At 38.8% G+C, this 14,424-nt stretch overlaps 1 protein-coding gene across 3 annotated transcripts in view; it reads left to right on the top strand.

Moving 5' to 3' along the window:
• JADE1 (jade family PHD finger 1) overlaps positions 1–14,424 on the top strand; it is a 288,604-nt gene that overhangs the window by 79,781 nt on the left and 194,399 nt on the right. The window lies entirely within an intron of this gene.

Here is a 14,424-nt window from a genome sequence, read left to right on the forward strand (position 1 = left end):
TTTTCAAACTTCTCACAGGAAGAATTAGGGTGTTAGATGTGGAGGATTCTCCTTGAGGTTAATTTTTCCTATTTTTTTCCTGAGGAGATATCAGTAGGAGATGCAACAGGAATATTTTAGGATGTTCTAGATGATATTATGTCTGTTTCCACAAAAATTACATGCCTACATTTAATTATGTAACCCTTAAATAGGGGAAATTATAATTCTATTCATTTGAGAATGTATAATCTTTTTCAAACACATTTAGATATAAGCCATATGTTAAATTGAGTAAATCAGGTGTTGAAATAATGTGCTTTACTTTTGAATACATTACCCCAGTATTTTTAAAATTATGAAAAGTCAGTAGCAGCCCGAGTATAAGTATATCAGAATAAATTATCAGGCTCTTAGCTCTCCTGGAAAAGGATATTGTTTTGACAGTTGAAATTTGGCAGTTGGTAACCTGGTAGATGGTGGTGGATAATGAGATGATACCTATAGTCTGAGAGCAAGGAGCTTGCGTTCAAGTGTCAGCGTTGTCTGTCCTTGCATCCATTGGCACCAGTGCAGCCCAGTAGACATGGGACATGGGTTGTCCAGTTTTCTTGTTCATGCCACCCGTAACTCGAGTAGCACAGCCATCTTTCTTTGCAAAGGATTATCCATCAAAGATTATTGGCAGCAGTTTTAATCTGTGCCCTCTCTTCTTCTGTCACAATGTTCATTCATTCATTCATACATTGAGAAATACTTTTGGTGTGCCAGGAGCTATGCTAGATGGCGAGATATAATGGTGAGCAAACGCAGCCGCAATGAAAAATAATCGTGCAATGAATGTACAAAGTAAGCTAGGTACTATAGGCAGGGATGAGGGTCATGAGGGAGAGGACTCTGAACCCAGATGGGAATTAGATAAGTCTGCCCTAAAGAAGTTGGGCTTGAGTAAGACCTAAAGCTACGCCAGGAAATATGTGCCACAAACTGTGTGATTATTTAGAGGAGTTAAAATTAAATCACTTTTAAAATTTGGTTTCTCCAGGGCACTCAAAGCTGGTGCACTGGGACAACCCTGAGGGATGGGATGGGGAGGGAGGTGGGGGGAGGGTTCAGGATGGGGGACACATGTACACCCATGGCTAATTCATGCCAATGTATGGCAAAAACCACTGTAATATTGTAAAGTCATTAGCCTCCAATTAAAATAAATTAATTAATTTAAAAAATAAGATTCAGTTTCTCAATCTCACAGTCCACATTCAATGTGTAGCATTGGTCCCAGAGGATTTAACTTCAATACCTGCTGGTGTGTTGGTTATCTCAGAGGTTAGGTGTCAAGAATACCACAGATTAGGGTGAAGGAGTCCACATGAGGTATTAGGAAGCTCAGTGACTTAGTGTTAATGCAGTCTTAGTGAATGGAGTATTGGCAATCCTGTATATGTGGCAGGTATCACTTGCTGGTCAGGTAAAGATGTACATCTCCTAGAGACATATGTGTGTATATATGTGTGTGTATTTGTATACATGCATATGTGTATATTGGAGAAGGCAATGGCACCTCACTCCAGTACTCTTGCCTGGAAAATCCCATGGACAGAGGAGCCTGGTAGGCTGCAGTCCATGGGGTTGCTGAGTCGGACACGACTGAGCGACTTCACTTTCACTTTTCACTTTCATGCACTGGAGAAGGAAATGGCAACCCACTCCAGTGTTCTTGCTTGGAGAATCCCAGGCATGGGGGAGCCTGGTGGGCTGCTGTCTATGGGGCTGCGCAGAGTCAGACACGACTGAAGCGACTTAGCAGCAGCAGCAGCATATGTGTATATATATGTGTGTGTATAGTGCTGTGACATTATTAGAACTCATGGAATTAGAATTTACTCTGGGTCATTACATACAAGATTCTCAACCTTTTTAAGTCAACAGCATATCCTCATAAGTCTCTAATTGTAGATCAGAGGATCTTATATCAAATATAATCATTAAGCCTGAAATTCAAGAACTCTGGTTGCAACACACCCTCAATTTTTAAATTGTGAAAAATTGTAGGAGCTGCAAGTAATGTGCTATTTGTAATTTACTTCTGACAAAATAAAGCTGGAGGTTTTGTCACAGAATAACAAACACAAATTATTAAGATTATTATTTTAATTATGTGACATTGTCTTTCCCACTGACAAAAGCAATCCAAATGACTAAAATCAGTTACAAAGAATAGATTCCCAAAGTTTGTGTGTTGTTGAAAAACAGCATGCATTTATTAAATTTCTTACATGTTACTCCAAAAGTGTTAGTGAGGTAAATACCCTCCTCCTATGGATTTCAGAATGTGGCTAGAAGTAGATGTAATTCTGGAGATCATTTCATCAACCCTCTCACTCTCTAGATCAGGAAACTGACATTTAGGTCAGGTGCACTGACCATTTTCAGTGACTTTAACCTATACAGATAAAAATGTCAGCAAGACTTTGATAGTAACAGGAACTAGACTGAATGACAATAATACTGTAAGCATTAAATCTCTAATATTACAGAATTACACAGTTTTAGACTTTCGATGACTGCGGCAGTGCCTGGTCCAGTGTTGGAGTCGCCTTGACAACAGCCTTGTAGGTGGTCACCTGCTGCTGCTTAAATAGTTAGCCTGACAGGAAGTTGGAAAGCAGCCCATTCTATTATGTGGTAGCTTTTCATATTGGAAAGTCTTTACATTGAGTTGGTATTGTTATCCCTATGAATTTCTACCCATGGGCTCTGCCCTCTGGAGCCAAGGTCTGCAAAGTGTTTGCTGACAGCAATTATGTTTGCTCTAATTTTCTTCTTTTTCCAGGAAACATATCTCTAGTTCTGAGTTATATGTCATACGTGGGGCAAAGGTCAAGTGAAAGAAAGAAAATAATGTGCTGTGGCTTATTATTAGAACTCAAGGAGTTGGAATTTATCCTGGGTCATCAAATGTAAGCTTCTCAACCTTTTTGAGTCAACAGCATGTCCTCATTAGTCCCTAATTGTAGATTGGAAGAGCTTATATCAAATATAATCATTGAGCTTTGTAATTCAAGAACTCTAGTTGCAGCACATCTTTAATTTTTAGCTTGTGAAAAGACTAGCCATACTAAAAGAAATCAAATGCCATGAATTGTAACATGAATGGGAGATTCAGTGAAATAAGAGGTGAGACCTTTTGCTTATAAAGACTGTGGTCTGAGACACCTAGATTAATATCAGAATCTATAGACTTTATATTGCACTAAAATGCAATAAAATTTTACTCAATATTATAGCTTTGTTATAAAAAATAAAATTCTTAACCATTATTTAACTCCATCCTTAAAAGAAAATGTCTCTTCACATCTCTTCCAGTATTAGTTAAAATTCCAGGAAACAACTGATATGCTAGGATATTCTTAGCTACGATTTAAATTACATTTGGGAAAGTTGTACCATTTCCAAGTGGTTTGCGGACTATAAAAATATAAGTTTACTTGATTTTTAATTTAAATTTAAATCCTAGAAGGCTCTCTTCTCTTTATTCTCTAGAAAACCTAGAACCATGAATGGTGCTTATTTAAATATCTACTAATATAATTGTCTTCATGAATTCAAAGTACAAAATTACAGATTTTCTAAATACGGGGGCGAATGAATACATACATTTATCTGGCAAATCTAGCTACACAGATGCTGATGTTTGTTCAAAAACTGATGTACCTAGAGTCAGAAGTATTTTTAACAGTCTAAGAAACCAAAGACAAATAGACTTAAAATGGGATTTTGTTACAAATTGCTTTGCGTCTGGTGGGATTTTTGATTTCTGACCATATCTAGATTTGGCTTTATGTAAATTTGCTCTTTAAAGGCCTCAATATGTATAGGCCTATAGCCATTTATTCACTTAGCCATTACACATCATTTTACCTAGTGAGAACTGGCGAAAAGTGGATTGTATTTACTAGATTGCCCATGGGAAGGAGTAGGTCCAGTGAAAACATTTTTGCCAAGTGTTTGCTATTTATTTACTAGCAGTGTTAAGGTTGGAGGATGTGTGTGTATGCATGTTAAAATTAAATTTGGTGCTTAGGTTGTTGTTTTATACAATGATTATTCTGTTTATTTAGAATCCTCTACATCCTAAGTATCTTGCCAAATGTTAGGATGTAAAAATGAATAAGATAGTTGCCACTCCACATTGTGACTGGTGAAACCAATGCTCAAAGAACTAGTAATACACATGTTATCTTACAGGATGTACAAAATATTGTTGTAATATAACATAGCATATTGTGATATAGGAGAAAATTTCAAATACAAGTTCCAGGTTGAGTGGAAGACTTTGAAGCTATGTGGTCTGCCGTCAATGGGGTCGCACAGAGTCGGACACGACTGAAGCGACTTAGCAGCAGCAGCAGCAGCAGCAAGGATCCGCCTGCAATGCAGGAGACCTGGATTCAATCTCTGGGTCCGGAGGATCCCTTGGAGAAGTTAATGTCTACCCACTCCAGTATTCTTGCCTGGAGAATTCCAATGGACAGAGGAGCCGATGGGCTACAGTTCATGGGGTTGCAAAGAGTCGGACACAACTGAGTGACTAACACTTTCACTTCACCTTTTCATGCTGAACCATACAGAAAATTTTTTAAAGTATAAAATGAAATTAGCCAACTCTCTCAAAATCTTTTGTTTTCCACGTTTCTTCTTTTAAAGAAAATATATTGTTTATTTCTTCCTAACTTTCTGAGCATGTTACTTTTGTTTTAAAGCTTTCCATAAACTTTTTCAGGGAACTTTCTTGGAGGAAAGAAAATTTTGAACTGGAGCTTGAAGAAATGAAAATTTTCTGAGCAGGAAGGAGCACAAAAATACTCCAGGTATAGGGACTTGCTTGTGCAAGGCAAGAAGCTGAGATCTGAATTTGGGGATTGGGAAACACTGGGCTGCTTACTGGGGTGTGAGAAGGGAAATGGGAACAGATGCAGCTAGGAAAGACATTGAAGCCAGGCTATTAAGCATCTAATGTACATCCTTGGGTAGCAGAGAAACAGCAGAGGCGGTTGTTTTTTTTTTTTTTGTAATTTAACGGCTGTGCTGGGTCTTCATAGCTGTGCAGGCTTTTCCCCGTTGTTAATGGCTATGCTGGGTCTTCATAGCTGTGCAGGCTTTTCCCCGTTGTGGAGAGTGGGAACTACTTTCTAGGTGTAATGTTCCGGCTTCTCACTGCGGTGGCTTCTCTTGTTACAGAACACAGGCTCTAGGGTGCTTGGGCTTCAGTAGCTGCGGTTCCTGGGCTCTAGAGCAGAGGATCGATAGTTGTGGTGCACAGGTTCGTTGCTCCGTGGCATGTGGGATCTTCCCGGATCAGGAATTTAATCCTGGTCTCCTGCATTGGCAGGTGGATTCTTTACCACTGAGCCACCAGGGAAGCTCCAAACGGTTTTAACATTCTTACCCTTAATTATTTGTAAATAACTTCAGATTTACAGAAAAATTGTGAGTATTAATAATATAAGGAACACACACACATATATATATATCTCCTTTACTCAGATTCACTTATTGTTAATATTTTGTCCCATTTGCTTTTTTATTTGATCTCTCTCTCATTATAATACATACATACATAAGTGTGTGTACACATATACATACACATATGTTTTCCTGTACCACTCAAGAGTAAGTGGAATCATGATCCTCTTCTCCTAAATACCTTTGTGTGTTTTTCGTAGAAATAGGGATGTCCTCTTCATAACCACACAACAGTTACCAGCTTCAGTAAATTGAACACTGATATAATACTTTTTAATCTAACTTGGAATTCATATGCCAGTTTTGTCTACTGAAACAATAACATGTTTTAATAGCATTTTGCCCCTTCCAGGACAAGATCCAGTCTAAGATAAAGAATCACATTTAGTTATTATGTCCTTTTACTCTTTTAATCTAGAACACTCTATAGCCTTTCTTTGACTTTTATAACATTAATAGGTTTGAATATTATAGCCTTTTTAAAAAATAGAACTATCCTTTCTTGGTGCTGGAGATTTTATAAAGGGGGTTACATAATCAGATCTGAATTTTAGAAAATGTCATTCAAGAGGCAATGTTAAAGATGGACCAGAAGGCAAGGGACAATGAATATGGCAATGAAATAGGGCTTCCTAGGTAGCACTTCCCTGGTAACTCAACATAAAGAATCCGCCTGCAGTGGGAGAGCTGGGTTTGATCCCTGGGTTGGGAAGATCCCCTGGAGGAGGGCATGGCTACCCACTCTAATATTCTTGCCTGGAGAAATCCCCATGGGCAGAGGAGCCTGGAGAGCTACAGTCCATGGGGTCGCAAAGAGTTGGACACTACTGAGCAACTAAGCACAGCACAGGTAGCACTAGTGGTAAAGAATCTACCTGCCGATGCAGGAAACACAAGAGATGCAGCTTTGATCCTGGATCGGAGAGATCACCTGGAGAAGGAAATGGCAACCCACTCCAATATCCTTGCCTGGAAAATCCCATGGACAGAGGAGCCTGGTGGGCTACAGTCCATGGGGTCACAAAGAGTCTGACCCAACTGTGCACACACACACACACACACAGACTATTTTTTGGCCAGTATTCCCTTCTTGGTAGGCAGAGATCAGGGTCAGAGTCTGGCCAGTATCCCTGAAAGTTGGCGCAGGCCTAGGAATGGAGAGAAAGCAATTCAAAATGTTTGAGTCCTGGGTTAGGCTGCTTCAGAAAGAAAAGAATAGTCTGAAACACCAGGTCCATTGGGAGTTGGTGAAGAAACAAGACCAAGATCTAAAACAGTGGGCTTGAATTTTAGATTGTAGCATAAAGCAGATCACATAATGTGAGGATCCTTCTGGAAAAAAAAAAAAAATAGCATTAAATGCATAGTTGAGCTTACAGCATGAGAAGTAAATCCCCAATAAATAAAAGTTAAGATTGAAGAAAAATAAAAAAGCTAGGCGTGAACTGAATTCTAGCAAACTTCAAAGGAGATTTCTGGTGGATGCAGGAAGTTAAGCCTTGAGTGCCAGTGAAGCAGGGGATGGAAAAGGGGTCAATGCATAAAGCAAAGGTCATTGAGGGTTAAACCTGCCATAAAAGAAAACAAAAATAAAAACAAAACAACTATGGACACTGTGAAGTGATAAGGAAGCTTTTCTGTTTTGGCCTGGGCTTTGGATAGAGGGGAAAAAAAAATTTCTCATGTAGGTTTGGATTTTAATTTATACTGCTTGAATTGTCTAAAAAAATTTTCAGCCTAGAAATTCACATAAAAAGCCAGAGATAACACAGATTTGCCCAGTAGAAGCAAATGACCTTCTTTGGAGAACTATAAGTTCATTGTAATCTATGCAAAGATTCCTACAGATAAAGCCTTGCTGAAGATGAATCCAATCAAAAACTATAAAGCATATGTGGAGGAAGAGGGACTCCACTGTAAGAATCCACAGAGACAATAAGACAGCAGAGTTAAATTCCCAGAGATTTGAGATAATAGAACTACTGACTTAAGATTATAAAATAAACATTTTAAAATGGCTAAAGACATAAAAGGATTAAACCATAAGAAAAGAATAAGATGCTTGGAGGGTAATACAATTTTGAAAAAATGAATAAAATAGAACTTCTAGAAATACAAAATATAGTTATTTGATTTAAAAATTCAGTTAAATAGAAAATTGGCTACAATAGAAGGAAAATTAGTAAATTGGGAAATAGAAAAAGGATATTTACAAGAGTAAGAGATATGGAGGAATGAGAAGAATTATCTGGAATACCAGAAATAGAGAGTAGAGATCATCATAGAGACACAATATTCAAAGAAATAAGACCTAAGAATTTTTCAGAATACATGAAGGATATGAATCATCAGATTCTGAAGGCACAGTTCAGTTCAATTCAGTCACTCAGTCATGTCCGACTCTTCGCAACCCCATAAATTGCAGCACACCAGGCCTCCCTGTCCATCACCAACTCCCGGAGTTCACTCAGAATCACGTCCATTGAGTCAGTGATGCCATCCAGCCATCTCATCCTCTGTCGTCCCCTTCTCCTCCTGCCCCCAATCCCTCCCAGCATCAGAGTCTTTTCCAATGAGTCAACTCTTCACATGAGGTGGCCAAAGTACTGGAGTTTCAACTTCAGCATCATTCCTTCCAAAGAAATCCCAGGGCTGGTCTCCTTCAGAATGGATTGGTTGGATCTCCTTGCAGTCCAAGGGACTCTCAAGAGTCTTCTCCAAGACCACAGTTCAAAAGCATCAATTCTTCGGCACTCAGCTTTCTTCGCAGTCCAACTCTCACATCCATACATGACCACTGGAAAAACCATAGCCTTGACTAAACGGACCTTTGTTGGCAAAGTAATGTCTCTGCTTTTGAATATGCTATCTAGATTGGTCATAACTTTCCTTTCAAGGAGTAAGAGTCTTTTAATTTCATGGCTGCAGTCACCATCTGCAGTGATTTTGGAGCCCCAAAAAATAAAGTCTGACACTGTTTCCACTGTTTCCCCATCTGTTTTCCATGAAGTGATGGGACCAGATGCCATGATCTTCGTTTTCTGAATGTTGAGTTTTAAGCCAACTTTTTCACTCTCCTCTTTCACCTTCATCAAAAGGCTTTTTAGTTCCTCTTCACTTTCTGCCATAAGGGTGGTGTAATCTGCATATATGAGGTTATTGGTATTTCTCCCAGCAATCTTGATTCCAGCTTGTGTTTCTTCCAGCCCAGCATTTCTCATGATGTACTCTGTATAGAAGTTAAATAAGCAGGGTGACAATATACAGCCTTGACGTACTCCTTTTCCTATTTGGAACCAGTCTGTTGTTCCATGTCCAGTTCTAACTGTTGCTTCCTGACCCGCATACAAATTTCTCAAGAGGCAGGTCAGGTGGTCTGGTATTCCCATCTCTTTCAGAATTTTCCACAGTTTATCGTGATCCACACAGTCAAAGGCTTTGGCATAGTCAATAAAGCAGAAATAGATGTTTTTCTGGAACTCACTTGCTTTTTCGATGATCCAGTGGATGTTGGCAATTTGATCTCTGTTTCCCCTGCCTTTTCTAAAACCAGGTTGAACTATTTACTGAATGAATACGATGGGGACTATACAAAAGGTTTGAGACATAGTTCCTGCCTTAAGGAATATTGTAATTCAGTTGAAAGATTTTTTTTTTAACCCAGTAACTTGAGAAAGAGCAATTATCAATTGTCCATAATGAAAATTAAATTGCTGTGGTATCTGGGTGAAAAGAAAATTCACCAGAGATTTGAGGTGTTGGAGAAAGCTGTACATAGGTGAAATTATAGTTGGTTCTTGAAAAAAATGGGCATCTTTGGTTGAAAAAAAGAAGAGAACATTTGGTTTGAGGAATTAACATAAATTATTCAGAAGTAGAAATTATTGCGTGTGTTTGTGTGACAGTGTTGATGGCAGTCTCACTGCGATTTAAGTACTGAAGAGTGGTAAGAGAAAAAGCTGGAGAGATGGTTTTATGAAGTTATGTAGGATCTTAAACTTGTTGTTAAGGCTATTGGGATTGCTTCAGCTCAGTTCAGTCGCTCAGTCATGTCCAGCTCTTTGTGACTCCATGGACTGCAGCACGCCAGGCCTCCCTGTCCATCACCAACTCCTGGAGTTTACTCAGACTCATGTCCGTTGAGTCGGTGATGCCATCCAACCATCTCATCTTTTGTTGTCACCTCCTCCTCCCACCTTCAATCTTTCCCATCATCAGGGTCTTTTTAAATGAGTCAGTTCTTTGAATCAGGTGGCCAAAGTATTCGAGTTTCAGCTTCAGCATCAGTCCTTCCAATGAACACTCAGGACTGATCTCCTTTAGGATGGACTGGTTGGGATTGCTTAGGACGTAATAAAGAATCATGGCTGGCCTGGCATAACGTTTTAAGCTATTTCTATGAATAATCTAGACGTAATGTATGAGAGGGCTTGAAAGAAGGAAGAGAACGGTAAGCAGGAAAATCTGTTAAAAATATATTTAAATTAATTCAGGTATAAACTCATAAGGTCCAGGGCTAAGGTAAAACCAGGGAAATGGAAAAAATGGGATAAATTTGAGAGGCATTTAAAAAATGACAAAGTTTGGTTTGATTGGATATAAACAAAACTAGAAGTATGTCAAAGTTAAGCCTAGAATCATGGTAGTATCCTGGACAAATGACTAATGTGATGAAGAGTCAATAATTTATAAATTCAAATTTAGAGATCATAAGGACCTTAGATCAATAACCCCCTATACACAAATGACACTACCCTTATGGCAGAAAGTGAAGAAGAACTAAAGAGCCTCTTGATGAAAGTGAAAGAGGAGAGTGAAAAAGTTGACTTAAAACTCAACATTCAGAAAACTAACATCATGGCATCTGGTCCCATCACTTCATGGCAAATAGATAGGGAAACAATGGAAACAGTGAGAGACATTATTTTGGGGGTCTCCAAAATCACTGCGGTTGGTATCTGCAGCCATGAAATTAAAAGATGCTTGCTCCTTGGAAGAAAAGCTATGAGAAACCTAGACAGCATATTAAAAAGCAGAGGCATTACTTTACCAACAAAGATCCGTCTAGTCAAAGCTATGGTTTTTCCAGTAGTCATGTATGGTTGTGAGAGTTGGACTATAAAGAAAGCTGAGCGCCGAAGAATTGATGCTTTTGAACTGTGGTGTTGGAGAAGACTCTTGAGAGTCCCTTGGACTGCAAGGAGATCCAACCAGTTCATCCTAAAGGAAATCAGTCCTGAATATTCATTGGAAGGACTGATGCTGAAGCTCCAATACTTTGGCTACTTGATGTGAAGAACAGACTCATTAGGAAACACCCTGATGCTGGGAAAGACTAAAGGCAGGAGGAGAAAGGGATGACAGAGGATGAGATGGTTGGATGGCATCATCAATGCAATGGACATGGGTTTGAGTAGGCTCTGGGAGTTGGTTATGGACAGAGAAGTCTGGCATGCTACAGTCCATGGGGTCACAAAGAGCTGGACATGACTGAGTGAAGTGAAAGGAACTTAGATCCCTGGGTTGGGATGATCCCCTGGAGAAGGGAAAGGCTACCCACTCCAGTATTCTGGCCTGGAGAATTCCATGGACTGTATAGTCCATGGGATCTCAAAGAGTCAGACATGACTGAGAGACTTTCACTTCACTTCACTTCAAGGACTTTAAAAGTTATACTCACAGACACTTATTTTCAAAGATGAGGAAGCTAACATCAGAAAGTTTATGTAATTAGTTCATGGTCATCTCAGTGATTAGCTTTGAGAAAATGACTAGAATCCATGAAGAGATACTCTGAGCAGTTGGGATTGTGCTGCTGGTGGGAATTCATCATTGGATGGATAGATCTGAGGAGTCATCTGAAAGGCAGAGACATGCAAATGGATATACTCTTCAAAGAGAGATTACCAACAGACAAGAGAAGAGAAATGATGAATGATAAAGTCATAAGGAATCTCCACTGTTAGGAATTCAAACTAGAAGGGAGATGGCTCCTAAAGGAGTTCGGGAAGGATCACATATGAGGACAATCAAAGAAGTGGCCAGATCCAGATCCTGTAGTGTGTTGCCCTTATGATACATTCAGTCTTTTGTTACTTATTTTATTTTGCGTAAAACTCAGTATCCTACTGCATTTTTATGTAAACACCATCACATATTCTGTCAATACTTTATTTCTTGTTGATTTTCTTCCTAAGTATGTCCCTTTATTTCTTTGATTATTAATATTTAATAATAAGCAAACATGAACTAACATTTCATATTTGAAACATTGACAAAAATCTACCTATGTCCTGCTCTTCCATCCCATCTCTGACTCACTACAAATATAAGCACTATTTTTTTTGCATTTTTGTATAGTTTTACCACTATATGTATATATATACACCTGCTAAATGAATTTCATAGTTACTTTTTTACTTTAAAGGGGATATTGTTGTTGTTGTTCAGTCGCTAAGTCGTGTCCAACTCTGCAACTCCATGGGCTGCAGTACTCCAGGCTTCCCTGTCTTTTCCTATCTCCCAGAGTTTGCTAAAACTCATGTCCATTGAGTCCATGATGCCATGCAACCATCTCATCCTCTGTTGTCCTCTTCTCCTCCTGCTCTCAATCTTTCCCAGCATCATGGTCTTTTCCAATGAGTTGGCTCTTTGTATCAGGTGGCCAAAGGATTGGAGCTTCAGCTTCAGCATCAGTCCTTTCAATGAATATTCAGGACTGATTTCCTTTAGGATGGATTGGTTTGATCTCCTTACTGTTCAAGGGACTCTCAAGAGTCTTCTCCAGCATCACAGTCTGAAAGCATCAGTTCTTCGGTGCTCAGTCTTCTTAACTCTCACATCCTACTTGACTTCAGGAAAAATCATAGCTTTGACTATATGGACCTTTTTGGGTAAGTGATGTCTCTGCTTTAATATGCTGTCTAGGTTTGTCATAGCTTTTCTTCCAAGGAGCAAGCGTCTTATAATTTCATGGCTGCAGTCACCATCCATAGCGATTTTGGAGCCCAAGAAAATAAAGTCTGTCATTATTTCCACTTTTTCTCCTTCTATTTGCCATGAAATGATAACACCGAATGCCATGATCTTAACTTTTTGAATGCTAAGTTTTAAGCCAACTTTTTTGCTCTCCTTTTTCACCTTTATCAAGAGGCTCTTTAGTGTCTCTTTACTTTCTGCCATTAGATATGCATCATCTGCATACCTGAGGTTTTGGAACTTACTTTTTCACACAATATTATGTTGTTTAAGATTCATCTGTATGGGGGCTTCCCTGGTGGTCCAGTGGCTAAGACTCTGAACTCCCAGTGGAAGGAGTTCAGATTTGATCCCTGGTCAGGGAACTGATACCACATGCCCCAACTAAGACCCAGCACAGCCAAAAAATAAAGATTCATCCATATTGTCATATGTACCTGTAGTCCATTCATTTTTACTGCTCTGTAATATTTCATATATGACCATATGCCTCACTTTATTTTCCTATATCCAGAAATAGGAAAATTTCCACTTAGCCTATTTTCAGATAGTTTATTTTGAATAGTGCTTCTATGAACATTCTTGTGCTTGTCCCATAGTGTATATTGCAAGGACGTCTATTTGGTATATATCTACTTACATTCATTTAAAACTCTTTTTGTGAAACATAGCACATTAGAATGGCATTAGGTGAATTTTCTGGTTGTGGAAATTCAGGTCTAAAATAATCAGCATCTTTTCCTAAGGTGAAATATTCAATTACCACCCTAGGAGCCTTATATAGTGCACACTGTAGATAAGGGCTATTTACCAAATGTTTTCTTGGGGAGCAAAATTATAAGCTGGAGTTGGTCACTGATTTTTTTTTTCCACTGACCCAATTTAATGTCAATGCTATTTTCAGGATACAAAAGGAAAACTGAGGGCCAGAGGCAAGGAAGAGAGGTAACAGGTTAACTGAAGCTTAGCACTGCTTGGCAGCTAGTCCAGAAAAATTCACCTTCATCTTATTTGAGGGTCCTCTTACCTTCCCTAGCAGCCCTCCTTGTGTGAGGGTGAACAATATGAACAAAAAGAACCAAGGAGAAGGGCTCTGTCAGCTTTGTTCACTCAGAATCAGTTGATTGTCTGCCAAGAAAAGTTTCTCATTTTCAAGAGGTTCTGAGCTTAAAATTCTCATCTCTTTGTGAACACACAAGAAAGAACTCTTCTCTGGCCAGGGATCCTACATGTGTGTACGTATGTGCACAGAGGCACAGGCAGACGTGCAAAGAAAAAGTGAACACTGGACAGACACAGAAGCTATACTATCATTCTCTTTATTATCATTTTCTACTTTTGAAGTGTAACAGATATATTTTCACTTAAATATAAATTGTTAGTATACCATAAATATCAGTAACCTTGTTGCTAAAACTTCCCACTCATTTTTGCTTGTAGTAATCTAGCTTGAAAATCTACTTAAATTTTTAAGTCAAACCTCCTAATTTCCTGCTTTTACCAAACGTCTTAGCCTTTGTGCCCAATAACAGTTTACTGCCTTTCACACCCATCTCACAGGGTGTCATGATGAAAGAGAAAGAATGGGTATCTGGTTATCTATGGAGGCAGAAATGGAGGACCATCCAAAGGGGTCAGTGAATCAGCAGTGTGACGTGAGCCATATTGGCTTTCAGTGGGGTCTTCTTTGACAAGATCTTTAGGGAAGAATTTTGTGGTCTGTAATTTCTAGTTATTTGCTATACTCCTATTTTCTTCTTGGGAAATAGATTTTTTTTAAAGTTGAATAGTATACAAATGGCATGTATTTAGGTGGAGCACAGTGCCAATGCATTACTAATTATTCCAAGCCCACACACAAAACATACATAAAGGAAGTATTGTTTCTGAATTGCAATGTGCATTCTACAAGGAGATATTTAAATCAGGATGGAAACA

This window comes from Bubalus bubalis, chromosome 17 (assembly GCF_019923935.1).
Source record: "Bubalus bubalis isolate 160015118507 breed Murrah chromosome 17, NDDB_SH_1, whole genome shotgun sequence".
Taxonomy (NCBI): domain Eukaryota; kingdom Metazoa; phylum Chordata; class Mammalia; order Artiodactyla; family Bovidae; genus Bubalus; species Bubalus bubalis.